The 25018-nt window shown below is 44.6% G+C and overlaps 1 protein-coding gene and 1 long non-coding RNA gene across 8 annotated transcripts in view; one reads left to right on the top strand and one right to left on the bottom strand.

Annotated features, from left to right (window-relative positions):
• The window catches only part of mical1 (microtubule associated monooxygenase, calponin and LIM domain containing 1), a 108621-nt gene extending 86509 nt beyond the window's left edge, over positions 1–22112 (bottom strand). For 2 of the 7 annotated variants that reach the window (XM_041195374.1, XM_041195379.1), the window contains exons 1-2: positions 22004–22092; positions 2927–3042 (exon numbers count right to left, since the gene is read on the bottom strand). The gene's annotated coding sequence lies outside the window, so the exon portion shown is untranslated. Of the gene's footprint in view, positions 1–2926; positions 3043–22003 lie in introns of all 7 variants that reach the window. The other 5 variants (XM_041195381.1, XM_041195382.1, XM_041195380.1 and 2 more) reach the window with 4 other exon arrangements.
• Positions 22113–22182: 70 nt separating this feature from the next.
• LOC121282520 lies at positions 22183–24781 on the top strand. The gene is made up of 3 exons (XR_005944054.1): positions 22183–22363; positions 23868–23986; positions 24155–24781. It is a non-coding gene; the product is annotated as an uncharacterized LOC121282520 (long non-coding RNA).
• The last annotated feature ends 237 nt before the right edge of the window (positions 24782–25018 follow it).

The raw sequence follows: 25018 nt of genomic DNA, 5'->3' as shown, positions 1-25018 counted from the left end.
AGACAAAGCCATTGTTTTAGAAAAAGAGCGCGGGAATTATATAAAAAAGGTGCAAATAGCTTCAAATAGGAAAACACGAGAGTAAAGATTTGTGACCTGGATGACGAATACCAAGTTAGTTAAATGTAAAAGATTGTAGCTATTATATTACATGTTTTACTTTGAATGAAATAAATTGTGTAAGCTACATGGCAAAAAAAAATCAAATTTTTAAGAAAAACTAGAATCTAGAGGTTTTTTTCCAGTCTAAGACTTGCATTCATATAGTGCATTTCACAACCACTGAACTATTCTAAGCACCTTTACAACCAATGAAGTACTTTTGCAGTGTAGTCACTGTGATAATGTAGAAAATGCAGCAGCCCATTTGCACACAAGAAGCTCTCACAAAGCAACGTGACAATGACCAGATAATCTAAGATAAAAGCAAAATACTGTGGATGCTGGAAATCTAGAACAAAAACAAAAATACCTGGAAAAATGGAACCAGGAGAATGGAACCAGGCAAGCCACTTATTCAGAAAACCAATGCCAAATGGGCCAAATGGCCTTCTTTTCCACTACAACAATTCTATGGGGAGAATTTTCTGTCGAAGGGTCATGAGGACTCGAAACATCAATTCTTTTCTTCTCCGCCGATGCTGCCAGACCTGCTGAGTTTTTCCAGGTAATTCTATTTTTGTTTTTGTTTTATATTAGAATTTTCTCTCTGTTGGGCGGGAGTGGGCACACAGCCAATTGCCACCTGCAATTGGCTGCGCACTGCCATTTTACATGGGCGGGCCAATTAAGGTCCACCCAGAATGACACGCACCCGGAAGCGCTGAGTGCTCCCTGTGCGGGTGGAGAGAGGAGGGAGAGTCGGAGCCTGCGCTTTTTCGCGCATGCGTGTATAAGAGTGCAGAAATCTCTCTGAGGCACACAGCCGACTCCATTGCGCACTCGCCGAACTGAAGGTTGAAATGAGGCATGGTGATGTCACCGTGCGTTATTTTATGTGTCGGCATGCAGGGCCCGCCCCCACACGCTGAACAGAAGATTCAAGCCTATGATTCTGTGACTCTCCAATATTTCTCTCTGACACAGAGAAAGTTTCCAGTTATTTATTCACCCCTCACTTCCAAAGTTGGTTTCTAATCAGCTCCAGAACAAGTCCTTGTCCCTACTCATTCCTAATATTGTTTCTGAAGAAAGGTTATTTACGGCTGGATCCTGACATCCAGATTAAATGGGTGTATGAGCACACTCCTGCTGGCACTGACACCAGCTATTTTCCCAGAGGCAGCCTCTTAACTGCTGTCACATTAAGGATGGCAGGCGGGCTCCTGATGTCACTGCCCCAGTCAGAGGGCTGGCAGCTCTGAGGCTTCAATAACTCTACTGAGAGAGGTGGGCACTACTGAAGCAGGTGGGAGACCCCAGGGAGGTATTATTTAAAATTCAGGATGGCCGAAGGCGAAGGATCCCATACATAAGAGGGGCCCATGGGGGCTGGCTTTGCTGTCCAGAGCCCCCTCTTTGGGCCATGGAGCCTCTGGCTCTCTGCCACACCCCGCTCCCCCCCCCCACCCCCTCCCTCTCCAGTCTGCCAAAGGGATGCTACCTCCATGCAGATGGTAGCCTCTCCACACGGGGTGCAGGGGGTTGGGGGGGGGGCGGCGGTGTGCACCCCTGTGGCAAATGCCAGCAGTCCCACTTAATAATGTAAATCAGCAGGCTGCCTCCATGGACTGGGCAACTGATCCGCACCCTGGCCCACCAACTATCCATTGCTCCACATCTTCCCAACAACAGGGCTGCATCGAGAAGCACCCCCCCCCACCCCTCACCCCCCCCCAACATTGTGGTTCCCCTGCTATTTTACTGGCCCTCCCACTTCTTTTCCCACCCTGCTTGTGAGCCAGTAAAACCTAGGCCATTAATCCTGTGTGTTTCTCTGTCTAGAGGTGCTGCTTAACCAGCTGAGAGAGTCCAGATATTTCCTCTTTTTGAACCGGAAGCATTTCTGGTTCCAGAAGTCGCTGCTCCATCTCCCATACCGACAACTGCCATTGCCAAGATTTGGTGCGTTGTCCAGGTTACAATTAATTCTGGTTGCTAGAGCATAGTGCTAAAGACACTGAGTTTCCTTGTTCTATCTCCATATGGATTGTTGGGTGTCCTTTTAGTGGGCAGTGTGTAAAATGTTAAAAAGACTGGATAGAGTAGGTGAAAGAAACATATTTCGTCTGGTGGGGAAATCAGAAACACTAACATTAAGCTAGACTATTTAGAAGGGAAATCAGGAGGCCCTTTTCACACAAAGGATAATGAAAAATCTGGAACTTGTACTCCATGAAACTGCTGAGGCCAGGCGACGATTGGAATTTTCAAAGCTGAAATTGGTGGATTTTTATTGGGTACGAGGATTAAAGGTAACCAATTGGGTAGATGGAGTTAAGATACAGAGCAGCCAAGACCTAACTGAATGGGAGGACAGGCTTGAGGGCTGAATGGCATCCTCCTGTCCCTATAGCATTTGGTTTTATATGTGGGTAGTTCAGTGGTAGAATTCTCACCATCCACGTGAGAGGCCCAAGTTTAACAGCTGGCCAATGCCTATTGGTCCCCTCCTCTGAAAATGCCTCATCTGACCTTTGAAGCTAAGCAGAGTCAGGCCTAGGCAGTACTTGGAGACTGCCTGAGAACGCTAGGTGCATTAGTCTCTTAGAAAAAAAGAAATCCACTGCTACTTTTCCCTAAATTACAACACTTCAAAATTGCTTCATTAGTTGTAAAGCACTTTGGGACATCCTGACATTATTGTGCCAATGAGGTACATACAGTTGGCTATTCCAACATGGAAGGTGTAAAACCTGACTGGAGTCCACACACACACGTGCGCATACATGAGTGCACTTCAATCAAGGATGAGATTTTAACTCACTTAAAATCCATTCACTTTACAGAGTTAGGGTCAGGCATCAGAATCTATGGAGGTCAATCAGGAGCAGGAATCCTGGTTGAGTGTCATCTCTCACTGTCCAAAACCATTGAGATCATCTGAAAAATGCGAATAGCATCATTTCTGGTCATTTCTCTCTGACATGAGGAGGGGATGACAAGGATTGCTGCTACATTTAAATAAATCAAACTTATTCTTCATAAATGGATTTATGAGTTCATTTCATGGATCATATATAAAATCTTCTCATCAAATTTCCTCCTGACTTCAGTATCCATTTCCAAAAGGAAACAGGACAACACAAGAGGACATTAGCTGCTTGCTCTTTGCTCCATTATTAGCCAAGCAGAATATGACACCTTTTTGGCAAGGCACTTATAGTGTAATAGCTTTCTGTTCCTCTCTCAGGACAGTACCTCAATATAATGACTTCCTCCTTTTGTACTCTGCATGAGAAACCTGTACTTTGTGAATACCCTGAGATTCACTGTCCAGGCTACAGGCCCAGATTGTAAACACCCAGGGTGACCAACTCTTATGAAATAAAATAAGGGACACTTTGATCATGGGACCGCAGTTGTGGGGAGGGTGATGCTGGTCACCATAGGGGCGGGGGGAGGGGGGGGGGGGATGGTGCGCAGGTCACCGTCACCATAGGGGCGGGGCGAGGGGGGCAGTGCTGGTCACCATAGGGGTGGGGGTAGGGGGGGGGGGTAGTGCTGGTCACCATAGGGGTGGGGGGGGGGGTTAGTGCTGGTCACCATAGGGGCGAGGGTGGGGGGAGTGCTGGTCACCATAGGGGTGGGTGGGGGGGGGGTTAGTGCTGGTCACCATAGGGGTGGGGGGGAGGGGGGGAGTGCTAGTCACCTTAGGGGCAGGGGGGCAGGGGGGTGGGGTTCTGGTCACCATAGGGGCGGGACTGGGGGGGAGGGTCGGTCACCATAGGGGCAGGACCAGGGGGGGAGTGCTGGTCACCATAGGGGCAGGACCAGGGGGGGAGTGCTGGTCATCATAGGGGTGGGACTGGGGGGTGGTGGGGGTTGGTCACCATAAGTGTGGTTGGAGGGGGTTTGATCATAACTTCCCCTGGTGCCAGTGGCCACAGTGCTCACAAAAAAGAAAGAAGCAAGGCAAGAGAGTTCAATCTCTCACAGGTTATCTTAGAAATAAGGGACAACAGATGTCCCTGAAAAAACACTTGACAAACAATCAAAATAAGGGACAATACCTTAAAATACAGTATAATCGGTCACCCTGATATTGCCTTTACTGAAACCGGTAACAGGCCAATACTTCAGTGCAATAACTCAGTGGTGGAAGTGCCACTTTGGGGATGAGACATTAAACCAAAGCCCTATCTGCCCCTCTCAGATGGATACAAGAAATCCTAGAATACAAGGAGTATTCAAGCAGAGCAGGGGAGCCCTGCCAATACTTAACCCTGAATTAACATTGTTAGATTAGATTAAAACAGATTATCTGGTCATTATCTCTTTCTAGTTTAGGGGGCCTTGCTGTGCCCAAACTGTCCCCCGTATTTCCCTCCAGTACAACAGTGGCTGCATGTCATTGGCTGTGGAGCACATTAGGGCGGCCTTACTCTTAATCTGACTGGCAAGCAGCCAGCGGGGTGCTAGACATCCCAACAGGCAGAATGCGGTATCTGGAAAGGTCGAACAGGCTGGGATACTCCCCTCTAGAAAACAGAAGACTGAGAGAGCCCTGATAGAAGCAGTTAAGATTATGAAAGAGTTGGATAGGTTAGACCTAGAAATGACCTTACCACTTGTTGGGGAGACCAGAACGAGGGCTTATATTGAAATAAGACAGTCAGTAATAAATTCACAGAACCACAGAACCACAGAGTGCAGAAGAGGCCCTTCGGCCGATCAAGTCTGCACCGACACGTGAGAAACACCTGACCTATCTACCTAATCCCATTTACCAGCACTTGGTCCATAGCCTTGAATGGTATGACATGCCAAGTGCTCATCCAGGTATTTTTTAAAGGATGAGAGGCCATCCGCCTCCACTACCCTCACAGGCAGCACATTCCAGACCGTCACCATCCTCTGGGTAAAAAAGACTTTCCTCACATCCCCCCTAAACCTCCTGCCCCTCACCTTGAACTTATGTCCCCTTGTGACTGACCTTTCAACTAAGGGGAACAGCTACTTCCTATCCACCCTGTCCATTCCCCTCATAATCTTGTTGACCTCGATTGGGTTGCTCCTCAGTCTTCTCTGCTCCTGCGAAAACAACCCGAGTCTATCCAACGTCTCTTCATAACTTAAATGTTTCATCCTGGTGAATCTCCTCTGCACCCTCTCCAGTGCAATCACATCCTTCCTATAAGGTGGCGACCAGAACTACACACAGTACTCCAGCTGTGGCCTAATTAAGGTTCTATACAACTCCAACGTGAAATTCAGTCGGGAATTCAGGAGGAACTTCTTTACCCAGAAAGTGGTTAGAATGTGGAACTTGCCACCACAAGGGGTTGAGGTAAGTAAAATGGATGGATTTAAGGGAAAGTTACAAAAGCTCATGAGGGAGAAGGGAATAGAAGGAGAAATTGATGGGGTTAAATCAGGGGTTCCCGAACTGCGGGTTGTCTCCCCCTCCTTCAAGCAACAATGGTGACTGTGGAGACGAGGCTGCCCAGAGCTGAGGGTCTGGTGGGAGAACCATGGAATCACTGGATTGAAGCTGCCCAACAGCACGGGGTGAACAGTGAGCCCAAAGTGCCCTGTAAATTCAAAAAACACTACCAGTGGTGAACTTGAGTGGGCCCGGGGTGTTTGTGCAACAGCTTGATGCAGGCAGAAGCTGGCAAGTGTAACTCAGTCGCTGATAAGTACAGGAAAATCCAGGAGCTGGGGAGGTGAGTGGTGGCTTTAAATTCTATTGTGTTCCTGCTCATGTCTGCCTGTTGTACAGGCTCATTACCCCAGGCTGCCAACTCTGCTTCAGAGGCACCAGCAACCATACCAAAAGTGGGGAAGTGGAAGAGAGGCTCTGGTCTTAGTGAGTGAGTGAGTTGGGGAGGAGTTTGGGTGCAGGCGCAGTGGGTGATTGTGGGGTGGGGTAAGGGTGCTTAGTAAAATGGACTGCTGAGTGAGTGTGTGGAGAGAAGGAGTTTTGGGAAAAGGGGCTTGTGTGTGTGTGTGTGGGGGGGAGGGGTGGAGGGGGTTGGGAAGAGAGGTTTGTGTGTGTGCATGTGGTGGGGGGGTTGGGAAGAGAGATTTGTGTGTGCGTGTGGTGGGGGGTTGGGAAGAGAGGTTTGTGTGTGTGTGTGTGTGTGTGTGGTGGGGGGTGGAGGGGGTAGGGAAGAGAGGTTTGTGTGTGAAGGGGGTTGGGAAGAGAGATTTGTATGTGTGTGTGTGTGTGTGTGGTGGGGGGTGGAGGGGTTGGGAAGAGAGGTTTAGGTTTGTGTGTGTGTGTGTGTGGTGGGGGGTGGAGGGGGTAGGGAAGAGAGATTTGTGTGTGGAGGGGGTTGGGAAGAGAGGTTTGTTTGTGTGTGTGTGTGTGTGGTGGGGGAGTGGGGGATGAGTACAACAGGCACGGGGATGAAGGGGCTTCACTAAATTTTCTGTCACTGGGGAATATGGAGAGTTTGGCTGAAACCTTCATGACTGCATAAAATAATAAAACATTTTTACAAAGTACTTTAAAAACTCAGATTTTCATATTTATATGATGCATTATTTGCTGATCTATAATATACAAACTTTAATAATTATGTATGGAATGTTACAATGTTGCCTAGTTGCTGTTTTGCTTTTCCTAGAGTTTGGGGTCATGTTAATTTTCAAGTGTTAAAATGGAGTCACATTGGAAAATAGTTTGGGAAGCACTGGGTTAGATGGAGAAGAGTATAATGAGGCTTGCGTGAAGCATAAACAGTGGCATTGACCAGCCGAAAGGCCTGTTCTGAGCTGTAAATATGTTGGAATATTTTGTACAGCCTATCACAATGTTATTTTATACATCACTGGCCATATATTATTTTAATTCCCAAGGTGTAGGTGTCACTGGCAATGATAGCATTATTGTCCATTACTTGTTGTCATTGCAAGGACGGTGGTAGCGAACCTTCTCATTTAAGGCATTAAAAAGCCACCTTTTGTCATTATAGTTTCCCCACATGTAGTTGCAGATAGTTCTAGAACAATGTTGTCATAACTTCCATTACAAATGGCACGATCTTCACGAATGGCGGTAACAATTTCACTTCAAACCTTCCAGCAGCAGGCAACGTCTGAACACATCCTTATATAAAAACAAAAAAAAAACTGCGGATGCTGGAAATCCAAAACAAAAACAAAAACAGAATTACCTGGAAAAACTCAGCAGGTCTGGCAGCATCGGCAGAGAAGAAAAGAGTTGACGTTTCGAGTCCTCATGACCCTTCGACAGAACTTGAGTTCGAGTCCAAGAAAGAGTTGAAATATAAGCTGGTTTAAGGTGTGTGTGTGTGGGGGGCGGAGAGAGAGAGAGAGAGAGAGGTGGAGTGGGGGTGTGGTTGTAGGGACAAACAAGCAGTGATAGAAACAGATCATCAAAAGATGTCAACAACAATAGTACAAAAGAACACATAGGTGTTAAAGTTAAAGTTGGTGATATTATCTAAACAAATGTGCTAATTAAGAATGGATGGTAGGGCACTCAAGGTATAGCTCTAGTGGGGGTGGGGAGAATATAAAAGATGTAAAAAATGTAAAAAAAAAAGGGAAGGGGGAAACAGAAAGGGGGTGGGGATGGGGGAGGGAGCTCACGACCTAAAGTTGTTGAATTCAATATTCAGTCCGGATGGCTGTAAAGTGCCTAGTCGGAAGATGAGGTATTGTTCCTCCAGTTTGCGTTGGGCTTCACTGGAACAATGCAGCAAGCCAAGGACAGACATGTGGGCAAGAGAGCAGGGTGGAGTGTTAAAAAGGCAAGCGACAGGGAGGTTTGGGTCATTCTTGCGGACAGACTGCAGGTGTTCTGCAAAGCGGTCGCCCAGTTTACGTTTGGTCTCTCCAATGTAGAGGAGACCACATTGGGAGCAACGAATGCAGTAGACTAAGTTGGGGGAAATGCAAGTGAAATGCTGCTTCACTTGAAAGGAGTGTTTGGGTCCTTAGACGGTGAGGAGAGAGGAAGTGAAGGGGCAGGTGTTGCATCTTTTGCGTGGGCATGGGGTGGTGCCATAGGAGGGGGTTGAGGAGTAGGGGGTGATGGAGGAGTGGACCAGGGTGTCCCGGACGGAGCGATCCCTATGGAATGCCGATAGGGGGGGGTGAAGGGAAGATGTGTTTAGTGGTGGCATCATGCTGGAGTTGGCGGAAATGGCGGAGGATGATCCTTTGAATGTGGAGGCTGGTGGGGTGATAAGTGAGGACAAGGGGGACCCTATCATGTTTCTGGGAGGGAGGAGAAGGCGTGAGGGCGGATGCGCGGGAGATGGGCCGGACACGGTTGAGGGCCCTGTCAACGACCATGGGTGGAAAACCTCGGTTAAGGAAGAAGGAGGACATGTCAGAGGAACTGTTCTTGAAGGTAGCATCATCGGAACAGATGCGACGGAGGCGAAGGAACTGAGAGAATGAGATGGAGTCCTTACAGGAAACGGGGTGTGAGGAGCTGTAGTCGAGCTAGCTGTGGGAGTCGGTGGGTTTGTAATGGATATTGGTGGACAGTCTATCACCAGAGATTGAGACAGAGAGGTCAAGGAAGGGAAGGGAAGTGTCAGAGATGGACCACGTGAAAATGATGGAGGGGTGGAGATTGGAAGCAAAATTAATAAATTTTTCCAAATCCCGACGAGAGCATGAAGCGGCACCGAAGTAATCATCGATGTACCGGAGATAGAGTTGTGGAAGGGGACCGGAATAGGACTGGAACAAGGAATGTTCCACATATCCCATAAAGAGACAGACATAGCTGGGGCCCATGCTGGTACCCATAGCCACACCTTTTATTTGGAGGAAGTGAGAGGAGTTGAAGGAAAAATTGTTCAGTGTGAGAACAAGTTCAGCCAGACGGAGGAGAGTAGTGGTGGATGGGGATTGTTCGGGCCTCTGTTCGAGGAAGAAGCTAAGGGCCCTCAGACCATCCTGGTGGGGGATGGAGGTGTAGAGGGATTGGACGTCCATGGTGAAGAGGAAGCGGTTGGGGCCAGGGAACTGGAAATTGTTGATGTGACGTAAAGTGTCAGAGGAATCACGGATGTAGGTGGGAAGGGACTGGACAAGGGGAGAGAGAAGGGAGTCAAGATAACGAGAAATGAGTTCTGTGGGGCAGGAGCAAGCTGAGACGATGGGTCTACCGGGGCAGTTCTGTTTGTGAATTTTGGGTAGGAGATAGAAGCGGGCCGTCCGAGGTTGGGCGACTATCAGGTTGGAAGCTGTGGGAGGGAGATCCCCAGAGGAGATGAGGTCGGTGACAGTCCTGGAAACAATGGCTTGATGTTCAGTGGTGGGGTCATGGTCCAGGGAGAGGTAGGAGGAAGTGTCTGCGAGTTGACGCTCAGCCTCCGTGAGGTAGAGGTCAGTGCGCCATACAACAACAGCACCACCCTTGTCAGTGGGTTTGATGACAATGTCAGGGTTGGACCTGAGAGAATGGAGTGCACATCCTACCAGCCAGACCGAGGTGCAACACTCAATGCAACAGAGAGATTGCATTGCAGCAGCTTCTTATCACATCTCTCAGAAGTACCCTGAAGTGCAGTGCATGGCACAGCAAGATCCCTGGCACAGAAAGGACATGAAATGTCAGCTCACCTTTTAGGGTTGAGAAGGGTGCTGAGCTGGACACTGAGAAAACTACATATTAGTGCCATAGGATTCATGTCATCCACTTGAACAAGCAGACTGGGCCTTGACTTAATGTCTTCTTGAGAGTTGGATTGTGGGGTTAGCCACAAGAAGAAACTTCAGATTAAATACTTAAGAAAATGGCAGTTCTTCATGCGAAAATCTAGACGGTGAGTGTTGGCAGAAAGTTCAAACAATAGCAAAGATGAGCCCAATCTTGACCTCAACCAACGCTCATCCGATGTGTGCCCAGTTGAGCAGGGATCACTGGATAGCAATGCGGAGCAGGGAGATCTGGGTTGGATTTCTTCTCCCTGGCTCAATAGTGCTGAACTGAGCTATATATCCCTTCCTACTGCCTTCCATTAATGGGATTTTCACATTATGGCAGGATGGCAATATTAATATTGCATATGCTTGGCTTTCTCTCTGCCAACTCTTCCTGTAGTGTGACTGAGAGAGAGGGATTACGGCCTGTAAGTTGCTCTGAGAAACTCCCCACTATAACTTCATCAGACATGGAGTGGAAATCCCTGTTAACATGTGTGCAAACTGGATTTTCACTGCATTCCTGTTGAAGGTATGGCAGTGGAATGGGAGCCATTGCAAGGAAGTTATTTCTGCTAATATCTATCCCCACCCTTCGATCTATCACAGATTCCCTGTTCTTTCCCTGTTCTGCTTTTTCTTGGTTCTGTATAGTGCATAGTACACTATATAGAGGGCATGTTTGTGCAAATGCAATTCACACCCTATACATGATGGCTAGGGTTGCGCTATGACAGTACTGTTCAATATACCGTACATCACTATTGAAGAAACCAAACTAGACTGAATACAATGTCAAATGCATGTATAAAGAAAGTTAAATACTAAGTCGGCTTGTTAAAAATTGAATAAGTTTCATTAAAATTGTGTACCAGTTTTCTGCCTAAGTCCTGTGGAACCTGAGTTTGAACTGTCCTTCACTGATTGTATCGATGTGAATCTACACCAATTTTCAGTCTGATTCTGTACCTGGGTGCTGCTCCAGATCACACCACTACACCAGCAGAGCACAACAAACATAAGCCAGCATGACCAGTCACTTCATTGTCCAAGTTGTTCCTAATCTTGGTTTCTGTATTTTTCACTCTGTGTTGGCATTGCATATGCTGCCTATCCAATGTCAACTGTGTCAGAGCATCTAGGTCACCAAGGTGACAGAGATGAGGGAAATCTTCCTCTGACATCCTGGCTGGTACACTGATTGCTTGGATCTTTAAGCTAGAATGAAGCTACTGATGCCAAAGGCATTTCTCTCACTTGCATTCTGGGAGTAGTGAAAAGTGCCCCTAGCCTTCCCTTATCCATACCCTCTTCCTGTTTACATCAGAAATCAAAATAGAGCTTTTCACTCTCTTCCAGTAAGTCAAAACTACAGATTATGGAAGGCTGAGCTGCTGTCATACTGACTTATTTTTGGTATCTCATTGATTTTTTTCAGGAGGTCGATATGGCTTTGAGTGACATTACCTTCCTCTTTGCAGTCATGTTTGCTTTTGGAGGGCAAACTGGAGGGTAACTCCACACCATTCGTCAGAAGGATTTAAGAACACAAACATTAATTGGTCCATAACAAGGTGCGATTTACTTATCCTGCTGAAAGGTCATCAACCTGAAATGTTAACTTACTTTTTCTCTCCACTGATGCTACCTGGCCTGCTGAATATTTCCAACATTTTCTGTTTTTTTTATTTCAGGTTTGCAGCAACTGCGGTATTTTGCTTTTGTTTTATATATATATATATATATATATATGTTTGTTCTGGCATTCAGAACATCTTAACAAAATAGGAGCTGGTCAGTAAACACAGTTATTTTTGTATAAAATAATCAGCACTGAAAAAGTCATAACCAACAACTTTGAAATTGACATTAATGCAAAGTGTTAATGACTATTTGCTTTTTGATCAAATATAGGTCTTTCAAAGAGACAGCACAGATATGATGGGCTGAAATGTCACATTCTGTGCTGCATGATTTTACAAGATAGTCTCCACTTTAAATATGGATGTTTTAGATGGTGTGAACTGTATTTGATTAAAAGTTGTTTGTCACTTATGTCTTCTGTGCCCATTAAAAGACATCAATCTGAAACATTAACTCTCTTTCTTGCTCCACAGACCCCAGATGCTACCTGATCTGCTGACTATTTCCAGCATTTTCTGTTTTTGGTTCAGATTTCCAACATCTGCAATATTTTGCTTTTGTACCTTTCAGAATCATAGAAGAATACAGCAAAGGAGGTCATTCGGCCCATTGCCAGCTCTCACTTCTGAGTCACAAGGTTCTGGGGCTTCAAGTCCCACTCCAGGACTCAAGGACAAAAATCAAGGTTGACATTCTAGTGCAGTACTGAGGAGTGTTGCACTCTCAGAGATGTTGTATTTTTGATGAGATGTTAAACTGAGGCTTCATCTGCCCTCACTGGTGGACTGAAATACCCCATGCCACTATTTTGTAGAAGAACATAGGGAACTCTCCCCCGGGGTCCTGGCCAATACTTATGCCTCAATCAACATCACTAAAACAGATTATCTAGTCATTTCTACTATGTGGGATTTTCTATGCACATATTGGCTGCTGATGTCCAGTGGTTATGAAAAGTGCTATATAAATGCATATCTTTCATTTCTATTTGTTCAATTCTCTTATGAAAGTTATTATTAAATGTGCTTCCATCACCCCTTCAGGTAGTTGATGCCAGATCTCAACAATTCACTAAATGTTTCCTCATGTCACCTCTGATTCCTTTGACAATGATCCTAAATCTGTGTCCTCCGGTTACCAACCCTTCTGCCACTCAAAACAGTTTCTCTTCATTTACTCTATCAAAACTCTTCATGATTTTGAACAACTCTGTCAAATCTCTGCTTAACCTTCTCCATTCTAAAGAGAAAAATTTAACTTCTCCTGTCTCTCCACATCATTCAAGTCCCCCAAAGACTGGTACCACTGACATCCAGAATTGGAAACACACTCTAGCTGAAGCTTTTGCATTCTCTTTTCTATTAATAGCACCAAGGATGCAATATGCTTTTATGATAGACTTCTCAACTTGACCAAACAATTGACATTACAAAAATCAGTTGATCTGCTCATTATCGCATTGCTGCTTGTGGGAGCTTGCTGTGCACAAATTGGATGCTGCTTCCTACATTACAACAGTGGCTACACTTCAAAAGCTGTCAAACGCTTTGTGGCATCTGATGGTTGTGGAAAGCATTTTCTAAATGCAGGTCTTTTTTTAATCTTTATTTAATTTCCAAGTTTCGTATCAGCTTCCAGCTTTGAAATTATGCCCTTGAAATTCAAGTCTAGGTCATTAATACTGTAGATATCATTTGTTTCTGCATCCTGGGGCATTTTGGCTCTTGTCTAAGTGATGACTTTCACCCAGCATTCCTACATCATAATTATCATCTGCTTAACTCTAAACTGAAGGTTTTTGTGGTTGAAATACCTCCTGCCTGTTGGCAGCTGCTCCACTCCCTACAAATGATGCCAGGGGAGGTGGTGGCATAGTGGTAATGCTGCTAGACCAGTGATCCAGGCTAATGCTCTGGGGGAATGGGTTCAAATCCCACCATGACAACTGGTGACATTTGAATTCAATTAATAAATCTGGAATATGAAGTTGGTCTCAGTAATGGTGACCATGAAACTATCATTGATTGTTGCAAAAACCCATCTGGTTCACTAAAGCTCTTTAGGGAAGGAAATCTGCTGGTCTGGCCTACATGTGACTCCAGACCCACAGCAATGTGGTTGACTCTTAACTGCCCTCTGAAATGACCTAGAAAGGTCAGCTCAAATGTAATTAGGGCTGACCTTGCCAGAGATGCTCAGGAAAGAATTAATTAAAGTCAGTTCCATTTTGTAGCACTCTGGACCTCAGGATGCCTAAAAGTCTTTTACAGCCAATGAAGCACTTTTGAAATGTAGTCACTGTTTTAATGTAGGAATCATGGCAGCCTATTTGTGCACAGCAAGATCCCACAAACAGTAATGCAAAATTGACCACATAATCTGTTTTAGTGCTGTTGGTTGAAGGACAGATAAATAGGGACCAGGACACCATGGAGAATCACTCCACTCTTCTTCATAGGGCACTGTGGGATCCTTTATAGCCACATGAGTTAGTAAGGGCCTCACTTTGATGTGTCATCCAAAAGACAATGCCTTCATGAGTGTTGCGCTCCTTAAATATTGCACTGGAGTGTCAGCCTAGGTTATGTACTCAAGTCTCTGGGGTAACATCGATCTGACCCAGAGATAAGAGTGCTCTGAGCCACGGCTGACACCTACAACTAGGGTCCGTGACCCTGGACTAGGGAGAGGAAACTTATAGAGTTGCCACTCTTGCAGGATTTTCCTGGAATCTCTAGGAATCCAAGCTAATATCCTAGATGGTGCTGTCAGCAAACCAGGAGAAAGATCATCGGGCCATCAAAAAAAATGCCTTTTTTTCAGTTCCTTTGAAGGCTTTTCATGGATTAATTAAAAAAAATATTGGAGATGGTGGGGGAAAAGGCTGTTCAACCAGGCTTGGGTAGTTCAAGGTAATCTGATAGAACCTCAGGAATACATTCCACCACAGTTGGCGACCCTATGAGCCAGGATTTCTGTAGCTTAGGGCCATTATGTGGGGAATGAACAGGGCCCAGCTGTAATGGCATTGGAATTGTCAATACTCAAGAAAAGGGAACCGATCAAAAAGCGATGTGTCAGAGGATAAGTGACACCCCAGTGCCATTCCCATCAGAAATTGAACCCTTCAGGACAGGATAAGCAAAACTTGCTTTGCTATAGCAGCTTTCATGGTGTTGGGACATCCCAAAGTGCTTCACAGCCAATAAAGTACTTCAGAAGTGCAATCTGTGTTCTAATGTAGGAACAAGACATTGAATTTATGCATAGCAAGGATCGACAAACAATGATGTGAGGGATAAATATTGGCCAGGAAATCATGGAGTACTCCTGATTTTCTTCGCTTTGGGAAGGAAACGTCATGGGATATTTTACATCCACGTGAGAAGGCAGGAGGATCTTGGTTTAAAGTCTCATTGGAAAGATGTGGCACTCCCTCAGTACTGTACTGAAGTGTCACGATAGATTATGGGGTCAAATTTCAGGAGTGGTAGGATTAAACCCACAATTTTCTGTCTCAGAGACTAGAGTGCTACCCCCTGTGTTATGGTTGACATAGGAGGGGAGCATATTTCTGGGACACAAAATTAAAATACTTTTTTGTAATTATTCATTCTTGGAATGTTGGTGTCACTGGCAAAGCCAGCACTTATTGCCCCAATTGCCCATAAGAAGCTGGTGGTGAGCTGCCTTCTTGAACCGCTGCAGTCCATGTGGTGTAGATACACAAAAGTGCTGTTAGGGAGGGAGTTCCAGAATTTTGACCCAGCGATATATTTCCAAGTCAGGATGGTGAGTGGCTTCGGGGGGGGGGGTGGGGGGGTGCCTTGCAGGTGGTGGTGTTCCCATGCACCTGCTACCCTTGTCCTTCGAGGTGGTAGAGGTCACTTGTTTGGAAGGTGCTGTTGAAGGAGTCTTGGTGAGTTGCTGCAGTGCATCTTGTAGGCAGTACACACTTGTTGCCACTGTGAGTCAGTGGTGGAGTGAGTGAATGTTTAACGTGGTAGTTGGGGTGCCAATCAAGCAGACTGCTTTGTCTTGGATGGCGTCAAGCTTCTTGAGTGTTGAAGCTGCACTTATTCAAGCAAGTGGAAAGTATTCCATCACACTTGACTTGTGCTTTGTACAAGTGGACAAAGTGGTGCTTGGTGGACAGGCTTTGGGGAGTCAGGAGGTGAGTTAGTTGCCACACAATTCCCAGCCTCTGACCTGCTCTTGTAGTCATATTTATATGTTTGTTCCAGTTAAGATTCTGGTCAATAGTAATCCCCAGGATGTTGATAATAAGGGATTCAGTGATGGCAATGTTGTTGAATGTCAAGGGGGGCTGGTTAGATTCTTTCTTGTTGGAGATGGTCATTGTTATGCACTTGTGTAGCATGCATGTTATTTGCCATTTATCAACCCAAGCCTGAATGCTCTTTAGGTCTTGTAGCATGTGGGTACGGACGGCTTCAGTATCTCTATTAAAAGTAACATTTGCTTCTGTTATTTTATTAATGTGTGGACTTAATGCTTCTGCATTTTATAATGCATGCTCATGAGTATTTAAGTGTTTCGCAAGTAATGGAAATGACTCCATTTCCAGCAACAGATCTCAGTGTGAGAGGTCAAATAAATCTGATGAACTCTGAGGCTCTCTCTGGTCAGGGCTCATCTCAACAGCATCAGTAACTGCCACACTTATTGGTGTTAGTGCCCAAACACAATAATTTCACAGCCATCACTGTCAGGGATGAATGCTATCAAAACGGGCTATGAAACCTAGGCATTTCGATGGAGTTAAGCTCCAGATCAGCCATGATCCAACTGGATGCTGGAACAGGCTTGAAGGGCAGAATGGCCTCCTCACATGCCTATGTTCATAGAAATGCAAAGATTGGAGTCAATGAGCCATGCTGACTATTGAGTTACTCACAATACATTATGTTTTTCAGGCTATTCTACTGTGAAGTGCATCACAGCCATGTCTGACATTCACAGATACGCAAGGATTCATTCTGTACTATCAGCAGGGAACATTTAGTGGAGAGATGGTGGGGTAGTGGTGCTGTCACTGGACTAGTAATCCAGAGGCCTATGCTAACACTTTGGTGGAATTTAAATTCAGTTATTAAATCTGGAATATAAACTAGTCTCAGTAATGGTGACCATGAAACTATCATCACTTGTCATAAAAACCCATCTGGTTCACTAATGCCCTTTAAAGAAGGAAATCTGCCACCCTTACCCAGTCTGGCCCACATGTGACTCTAGACCAAAACAGCATTGTGGTTGACTCTTAACTGCCCTCTGGAATTACCTAGCAAGGGCAAGAGCCTGGTTCAAGGGCAAATAGGGATGGGCAGTAAGTGCTGGCCTTGCCAGTGACACCCACATCCTATGAAAGAATAACAAATAAAATCATGGGAAGGTAGCACATAATTTCTTGCTATGTGCTGTTGAGTACCAGTCCTTGCTGGGGGTGTAGCAGGGAACAGGGAGATGTGAGATTTGAACCAGATATACTCCAACCTCTTCTCTCCACCCTTTTTCTCTTCTCTTCCTATTCCAACTCCCCTGCTGCCTTCTTCCTGTCCGCCACAGTAATGAGCACAATACCTGGATTGGCCATGATGCCTCTGTGGTGGAATAGCCCAGCTGACACATAGTCCTCACACTCTAGGGCTGGTGGCTGCTGGTGAACTGTGCTCCAGCATGAGTTAACATGTTGGTTCATCACTCATGATTGCTGTACGTAGGAGTGACTAATGTTTTCCAATGCTAGTGCTTGTCACTGTGAGATTTCAATGGTCAGATAAGAAAGTGAGATAATAATAGTGAAAACCACTAAAGGCTTGAGTGCTCAATGTTGTATATTTCCGATATTTGATTTTCCTCAGACCAATGCAGAGATGAGATGAGCTTCTAAGTGTACAGAAAATTTATTTACAGAGTTTATACAGTGCTTTAAAATGTCTACCCTCTCATGCTTCTAACAGCTTCCGGCTCCTTCTGTTTACTTTTCTCGGAGTCACAACCCAAATTTAATCAATCTAGCACAGTGAGCATTGATCAGTTACCAGACTCACACAATCAAACACAGAACAACTGAATAGTACACTCAGTGCATCTAAGAGGAGGTGGGGATGGATGGTCAGCAGAGTCTAAAATATAAGCTCTGAAGAAGAGTTGTACAGACTCAAAATATCAACTCTGATTGTCTCTCCACAGATGCTGTTAGACCTGCTGAGTTTTTCCAGCATTTTCTGTTTTTGTTTCAGATTTCCAGCATCTGCAGTATTTTGCTTTTATGTTTTAGTGTTTTATTCACTGCCACTTCTCTTCCAGAAATGCCTACCTTGAAGAAGTACTGCTCTTCTCTCCAACAGGATTTCCATTGGTCTCTTTTGCCCTGTTCACCTTCATTATTTTCCATTTCCCTCAGCTCTGAAGAAGAGTCATATGGACTCAAAACGTCAACTCTGTTTCTCTCTTCACAGATGCTGTCAGACCTCCTGAGTTTTTCCAGCACTTTCTTTTTTGTCTAAAATATATGAGAGAATTTTCTCCCCATCGGGGGATGCTGAGTGGGAGCGGGTGCAGGTGGCCGCACAGCCAATCGCCTGCATGCCACCATTTTATGTGGACAGGCCAATTAAGGCCAATTAAGATGTGCACCCGGAAGCGCTGAGCACTTGCTGTGCAGGCAGTGGGGAGTAGGCTGAGTCGGGCCTGCGCTCTTTCGCATATATGAGCGAAAGAGAGCAGAAATCTCGATGAGGCATGGAGCTGCCTCAGGGAGTTTAATTACATTGTGAAAAATTCAATAAAAGATTTGAAGAAATTATTCAGGCATGTCCCCTCATGTGACAGTGTCACATGAGCCGGGGCATGTCTATGAATTTTATTTAAGTTTAAAAAACTTCATGAAACCTCATCCCGCCTGTGGATGAGGTTCCATGAAAAATGCGAAGGCCGCCTGGGCTCTTCACCTGCCCGCCAACCTTAAGGTTGGATGGGCAGCCCTGTTAATTGTTTAAATTACTATTTAAATAGCCTTAATAGACCTTTGACAGTTTGACGGGTGCACAGCCAACTCCGGTGCGCGCCCGCCGAACTGAAGATTTGAATGACGCGCGGTCATGTCGGGACGCACGCCTGAAATCACCATGCGTCATTTTACGTGTCGGCGAGCAGGGCCCGCCCCTGCACGTCGACCAGAAGATTCAGGTCATAACTTCTCGGTATTTATTTCTGAATCATTCCTCTTCTCCCCACTGCCTCCACCCTTCTTCTACACCACTATTCTTCACATCTCCTTTCTTCCCCTTCACTTCCCTCCCATCTCATCCTTCCTTTCTCACTGCTTCCCTCCATACTTTGTTCCTCTCTCATTTCCTCCTCTCCAGCAAGTAGAGACACCAGATGCTACCAGTTGTACACCATTAATCCCAGCAAAACCATTATTCTTCCTTTGCGAGCTAACATTGAGAGTGCCAGAGGGTTATTCACTGTGGAAGGCACTGCTGTTTTGTCAGGTCCCTGATGTTCATACATTTGTACTTTGAAATCCAAGGACAGGGGAGTGGAAGTAAGTCAATAGATTGGAATGGAAAGCAGGAAACATGAATAATTTTCCTCTGTCCCTCACCAGAGGCACTGACGTGAACTACTGCAGTCATTATCTACTCTGGCTAGCATTAACCAGTTCAGCACAGACTCAGAGTCTAACCTGGACTTTCTGGTCAGCATACATCAGGAGAGAGAGAGAGAGAGAGGTGGGGAGGGGAGGGGGTGGTATATAGTGACACATCCATGTACCATTTCTAAATCTGAGTACTCAGAAATATACCACTTGGAAGGAGTGAGTCTTCATGGCTTCTTTTGATCAACATCCTTCCTGTAGAAAATGAAAGCAGTTGCAGACTGCGCCAATGATGTTAGAGGAAGTGCTCCTTGGTCAAATAGCGAGGCTGCAGCCAAACTGTTCAAACAATTTAGGCTGTGTTTATTCTGGGTGATGCCAAAATAATTTGAACAAGCATAAAGTTTCCTAATAAATATTCTCCCAAATGCGTGTTGAGGTTTAAAGTGTAGATTTCCCCAGTTTGACATTTGTGTTTGTCTGTATACATGGGCAACCAGTCAAAATGTGCAGCCAGTCGAGCTTTGCAGATACGTGTGTAAGAGAAAAAAGATCTCAGTTCTGAACATTTTCAGTGTCTTGAAGTTACCATCAGCATTTAACACATAGAACATTCTGTTGTCTGCTGCAATGCAGGCACTGTGTGTTTTATGAGCTCATAGTTCTGCAAAAATAAGTGTCAGAGGAACACCCATCGACTGATATAATTTGCTGGAAATATTCAGCAGGTCAGGCTGCAACCGTGGAGAAAGAAACAGAGTTAAATGTTTCAGGACAAGATGACTTTTCAATAGAACTGAGGAAACCATTTCAGCCCAAAACGTTAATGCTGGTTCTCTATACAGATTCTGCCTGACCTGCTGGCTATTTAAAGCATTTTTTGTTTTTATTTTGGATTTCTCGCATCTGTAGTATTTCGTATTTGGATTAGCTGATCTAATTTTTTAGGCTCTTTGTCTCAGAATTAGAATGCCATGGATTCAAGCCCTGCTCCAAACACAAAATCTAGGCTGACATTGTCCCCTGCAGTTCCAAAGGAGAGCAGCACTGTCAGAGGTTTCCTGTTTTGGATGAGACGTTAAAACCAAGGCTTTTCTGACCTGTCAGGTGGATGTATAAAATCCCATGGCAACGATTTAAAGAACAGTGGTAGAATTCTTCCTGGCATCCTGGCCAATATTTATCCCTCAACCAAGATCACTAATAAAAACAGATTATCTGCTCATTATCATACTGTTGCGAGCTAAAGACCGGTCACCACATCACAAAAAAGATGTAAATAAAAGCAAAATACTGCGGATGATGGAAATCTGAAAGAAAAACAGAAAATGCTGGAAAAGCTCAGCAGGTCTGACAGCATCTGTGCAGAGAAAAACAGAGTTGATGTTTTGAGTCCATATGACTCTTCTTCAGAGCTACAGAGAAATAAAAAATGTGATGAAATTTATACTGTTTAAGAGGGGTGGAGCAGGTGAAGCTGGATAGAAGGCCAGAGATAGGTGGGAGCAAAGGAGAGATTGACAAAAGGACAAAGGGAGTGTTAATGGTAGTGATAAGGGCTTAAAAAAAAGGTGCTACTAGTGGCATAAAGGTAATAAAGCAAAATGTGATAATAGCAGAAAAGTGGTAAACATTCTGAAAAGAATAACAGGAACAAGTTACAGATGGTTGAATAGGAGGAGGGGGCGGTGGTGGGGAAAAAAGGATCAAATGGGATAAAAAGGGGATGAAACAATGAATAAAAATAAAAATGAATAAAAATAAAAATAAGTGGATAAAAAAAATAATTTTTGAAAAAAGGCATAAAAAAAGGATGAGGGTGAAGGAGAGCACTAGTGGTCTGAAGTTGTTGATGTTAAGTCCTGAAGGCTGTAAAGTGCCTAATCAGAAGATGAGGTGCTGATCCTCCAGTTTGCGTTGGGCTTCACTGGAACATTGCAGCAGGCCAAGGACAGACATGTGGGCATGAGAGCAGGGTGGTGTGTTGAAATGGCAAGCAACAGGAAGGTCTGGATCATGCTTGCGGACAGACCGAAGGTGTTCCACAAAGCGGTTAGAAAGATGTAATTGTACTCGAGGGGGTACTGAAGAGATTTATTACGATGTTGCCAGGGATGGAGAAATTTAGCCCCAAGGCAAAATTGGGCAGGCTGGAGTTGTCTTCTTCAGATCAGAGGAGGGTGAGGGAGATTTAATTGAGGTGTTTAAAATTATGAGGGGCCAAGACACAGTGGATGGAAAGGATCTACTTCCCTTAGCAGGGTGTTCAATAACCAGGGCGCATAGATTTAAAGTAATTTTTAGGAAGATTAGAGGGGGCTTGAGAAAAACTTTTACCCAGAGGGTTGGTGGTGGTGTGGAACTCTGCTTGAAAAGGTAGTAGAAGCAGAAGTGTTGTAACCTATAGTGCTATGCAATAAGGTGGGATTAAGCTGAATAACTCTTCTTCAACTAGCTCAAACATGACTTGCTCTTGTTAAATTTTCTGTTTTGTGGACTGTGTATAAATTGGCTGCTACATTCCCCGCAATACAACAGTGACTACACTTCAAAAGTACTTAATTAGTTTTAGGGGGTTTTGGGACATTCTGAGATCCTGAAAGCTGCAATATAAATGCAAGTTTTTAAAAGGGTAAACTAACAAATCCCTCCTTTCCAGCCTAGCTAGAAGGGACTGCCAGTCAGACACTGAGCTATAACACCAGGAGCTCACAGTCGAGTGAGTTCTGTCAAGAGAATCATGGACCAGTTATCTCAAGGGATTCCGTAGCAAAATGAGTGGGTTGCAGGATAATTAAGCTGAAGAGGAGGCAAGTACACTTTGTAACAAAAGGGAACCAAACATTTAGCACATTCTCAGATAATTTGCTCAGCAGAAGTACAAAGTCTGTTAACAATGCCCACACTGAAACACACCTCCACAAATGAAAGACTTACCGTCTTCTCCACACAGTTCCCAGTCTCTCAGCTGCTAGATTTTAGCAACCCCTGAACAGAGACACTTCCTGCTGCAGCAATTCTTTGTCTGTTAATTTAACCCAGGGCGGGCTGAAGAGAATGACGTAATCAGGAAGTAGAAATAGAAATTATGCTTCTCAGAAATGACAGAGCCACAGCGATAAGGGGCTGCACACAATGAGCTAGTCAGCTAAAACAAAAACAGAATTACCTGGAAAAACTCAGCAGGTCTGGCAGCATTGGCGGAGAAGAAAAGAGTTGACGTTTCGAGTCCTCATGACCCTCCGACAGAACTTGAGTTCGAGTCCAGGAAAGAGCTGAAATATAAGCTGGTTTAAGGTGTGTGTGTGGGGGGCGGAGAGATAGAGAGACAGAGAGGTGGAGGGGGTTGGTGTGGTTTTAGGGACAAACAAGCAGTGATAGAAGCAGATCATCAAAAGATGTCAACGACAATAGTACAATAGAACACATAGGTGTTAAAGTTAAAGTTGGTGATATTATCTAAACGAATGTGCTAATTAAGAATGGATGGTAGGGCACTCAAGGTATAGCTCTAGTGGGGTTTTTTTTAATAATGGAAATAGGTGGGAAAAGGAAAATCTTTATAATTTATTGGAAAAAAAAAGGGGGAAACAGAAAGGGGGTGGGGATGGGGGAGGGAGCTCACGACCTAAAGTTGTTGAATTCAATATTCAGTCCGGAAGGCTGTAAAGTCCCTAGTCGGAAGATGAGGTGTTGTTGAATTCAATATTCAGTCCGGAAGGCTAGTCAGCTACATTGCCTAAACTCCCTAAGCTTTCAAGGCGGCTATAGCAGAAGCCAAAGGAACAGGAGGACCTAATTCCCTTAGCAGTGTTCAATAGCCAGGGTGCATAGATTTAAGTAATTTTTAGAAAGATTAGAGGGATCTTGAGAAAAACTTTCACCCAGAGGGCTGGTGGGGATATGGAACTCTCTGCAGAAACACTCATTACATTTAAAAAAAATACAGAAGTAATAGTCTGAAGATCATTTGGTTTTAACAGTGCGGCACAGAAGCCCAAGACAGTGACCTTCACTGACCACTGGTTATGCAGTGTGGTTGTTACAGTACTCTATATTTATCTCACAATTATCTCCCACTCCCAGAGTGCCCAGATGGGCCTCATACTCCAGGAACATGAACCACCAGTAACAGAGAAAATCAAGCTGCCACTTGCAACACTCCCAGTCCAACCATCTTCTGTTTGTTCTAATAATCTTCCTCCTCTCCTCATGGCAGGATATCCTGAATTAGACACAATACAGAGTGGTAATCGTACTTCATACCTCACTCAGGTGCATGAGTCTTGGCAGTGACTGTTATCTGGCAAATTGACTGTGAAGGTATCACCCTTGAGCTCAAGCCTGTCTCCAACCAGTTTGTAACAGGGCTGGATGTTTACGGCAAAGATTTATCCTGCCCCTCCCCAGTGTGCCTCAGATTTCCAAAGCAGAGAGCAGAGGTTAGCTGAGATGGGAGCCCAGGAACAGTGCAGGGAGGGAGCAGAGAGGAAATGCTGGCAGCAGTGCAGGTTAAGGGCTAGAAAGAAAACCCAAGATCGATACTGAAGAGAGGGAGAGGGAAGGGAACAGCGCAGGAGTGGCATAGAGAAGGTGGGAGATCAGGACAGCATTGGAGTGTGTAAAACAAAAACAGAATTACCTGGAAAAACTCAGCAGGTCTGGCAGTTGAGTAGGAGAGTGGCAGCATGACCTTGTGAAATTAGAGTCAGAGAGTTTCTGTTTACCATTTAGGGAATTGATGCTCTTGTTGGTCTGCAGGGAAACCTCAAATGTCACTTTTTACTTATTACTGTTTTAGTTTGCAAACCCCAACAATTATGAAGTAAAAGCTTGAACAGAAGCTCATAAATGCCATGGCTACTAGAACAGGTCAGAAGCTGGCTATTTTGTGACCAGTGACCCACAACAAACAGGAAGGTATGAGTAAACTTGTAGAATGGACATGTAATTGGCAAATGAATTTCAGTATAAATAATTGTGATGTGGTGTATTTGTGTAGGAAGATTAAGGAGATCATATCCAGCTTGAATAATATAACGAGGCTCTGCCCCTTTATTTTTGAAAATATGATTTTTCAACTTTCAGCTGACTGGAAATTTTGCAATTTGAAATGAGACAGAACGAACTACTTAAAAATGCAAGGCCATCCTTCAAGAGGAAGGTGAAAAACAAACAAATCACCCTCAGGGGAATGTGAAAAGGGGGACATATAATTCAAAGACCCATTGAAACTCACCACTGTCTAAGGAAGAGACATTAATATGCAAAGTGCTGAATATTGAAACAATGGCTGCCACCGACAGACCCACCCAAAACTCCTTGGAAATACACAACGGGTGAAGCATTTCAGGCCAGGCTGCAGCCACTGCAGAGAGATTGCAAGTGACACAGGGAGTGTCAAGAAAGCTTTCAGCAGAAGAAACAGACTGAAAGCTGCTCTCTCTTTTGGGACAACAGTATTACCCAGGTTGGAAGCCAACTTTTCTAGAAATTTACAAGTGAACCGAGATCTTGTAATAATTACAATATCTCCTACATCTGACCACATCCACAAATCTAGCTAATCCAAATCATCCGCAACGTTTAAAAATTTATGCCTCCAGAACAATCAAAGTACACTTAACCATACATACTCTTTTAACTTTTTTTATTGGACTCTAACTTCCCTTATTTCTGATATCTGTGTGTGTGAGACATCACATTTTTATTATTTTTCTCAGGTTTAGTGGTTAATAAATTTGCTCTTTCTTTAACTCAAGAAAACCTTGTTTGATGGGCTCCTTAGCACTTACAGCTTAAATAGTTAAATACATTCTGGTTTAGAAAAGGCATATTCTCATGAGAAAGAAAATTAAACCTTTGTTGTGACCAACCAAATGGGTTGAATAGAGGGGAGCCAGCTCGCCCCTTCTCATCTGATGGTAACAATAATGGATAGAGGACCAAAGG

Source organism: Carcharodon carcharias, chromosome 9 (assembly GCF_017639515.1).
Source record: "Carcharodon carcharias isolate sCarCar2 chromosome 9, sCarCar2.pri, whole genome shotgun sequence".
Taxonomy (NCBI): Eukaryota; Metazoa; Chordata; class Chondrichthyes; order Lamniformes; family Lamnidae; genus Carcharodon; species Carcharodon carcharias.
This window is presented reverse-complemented; position numbering and strand designations above follow the sequence as displayed.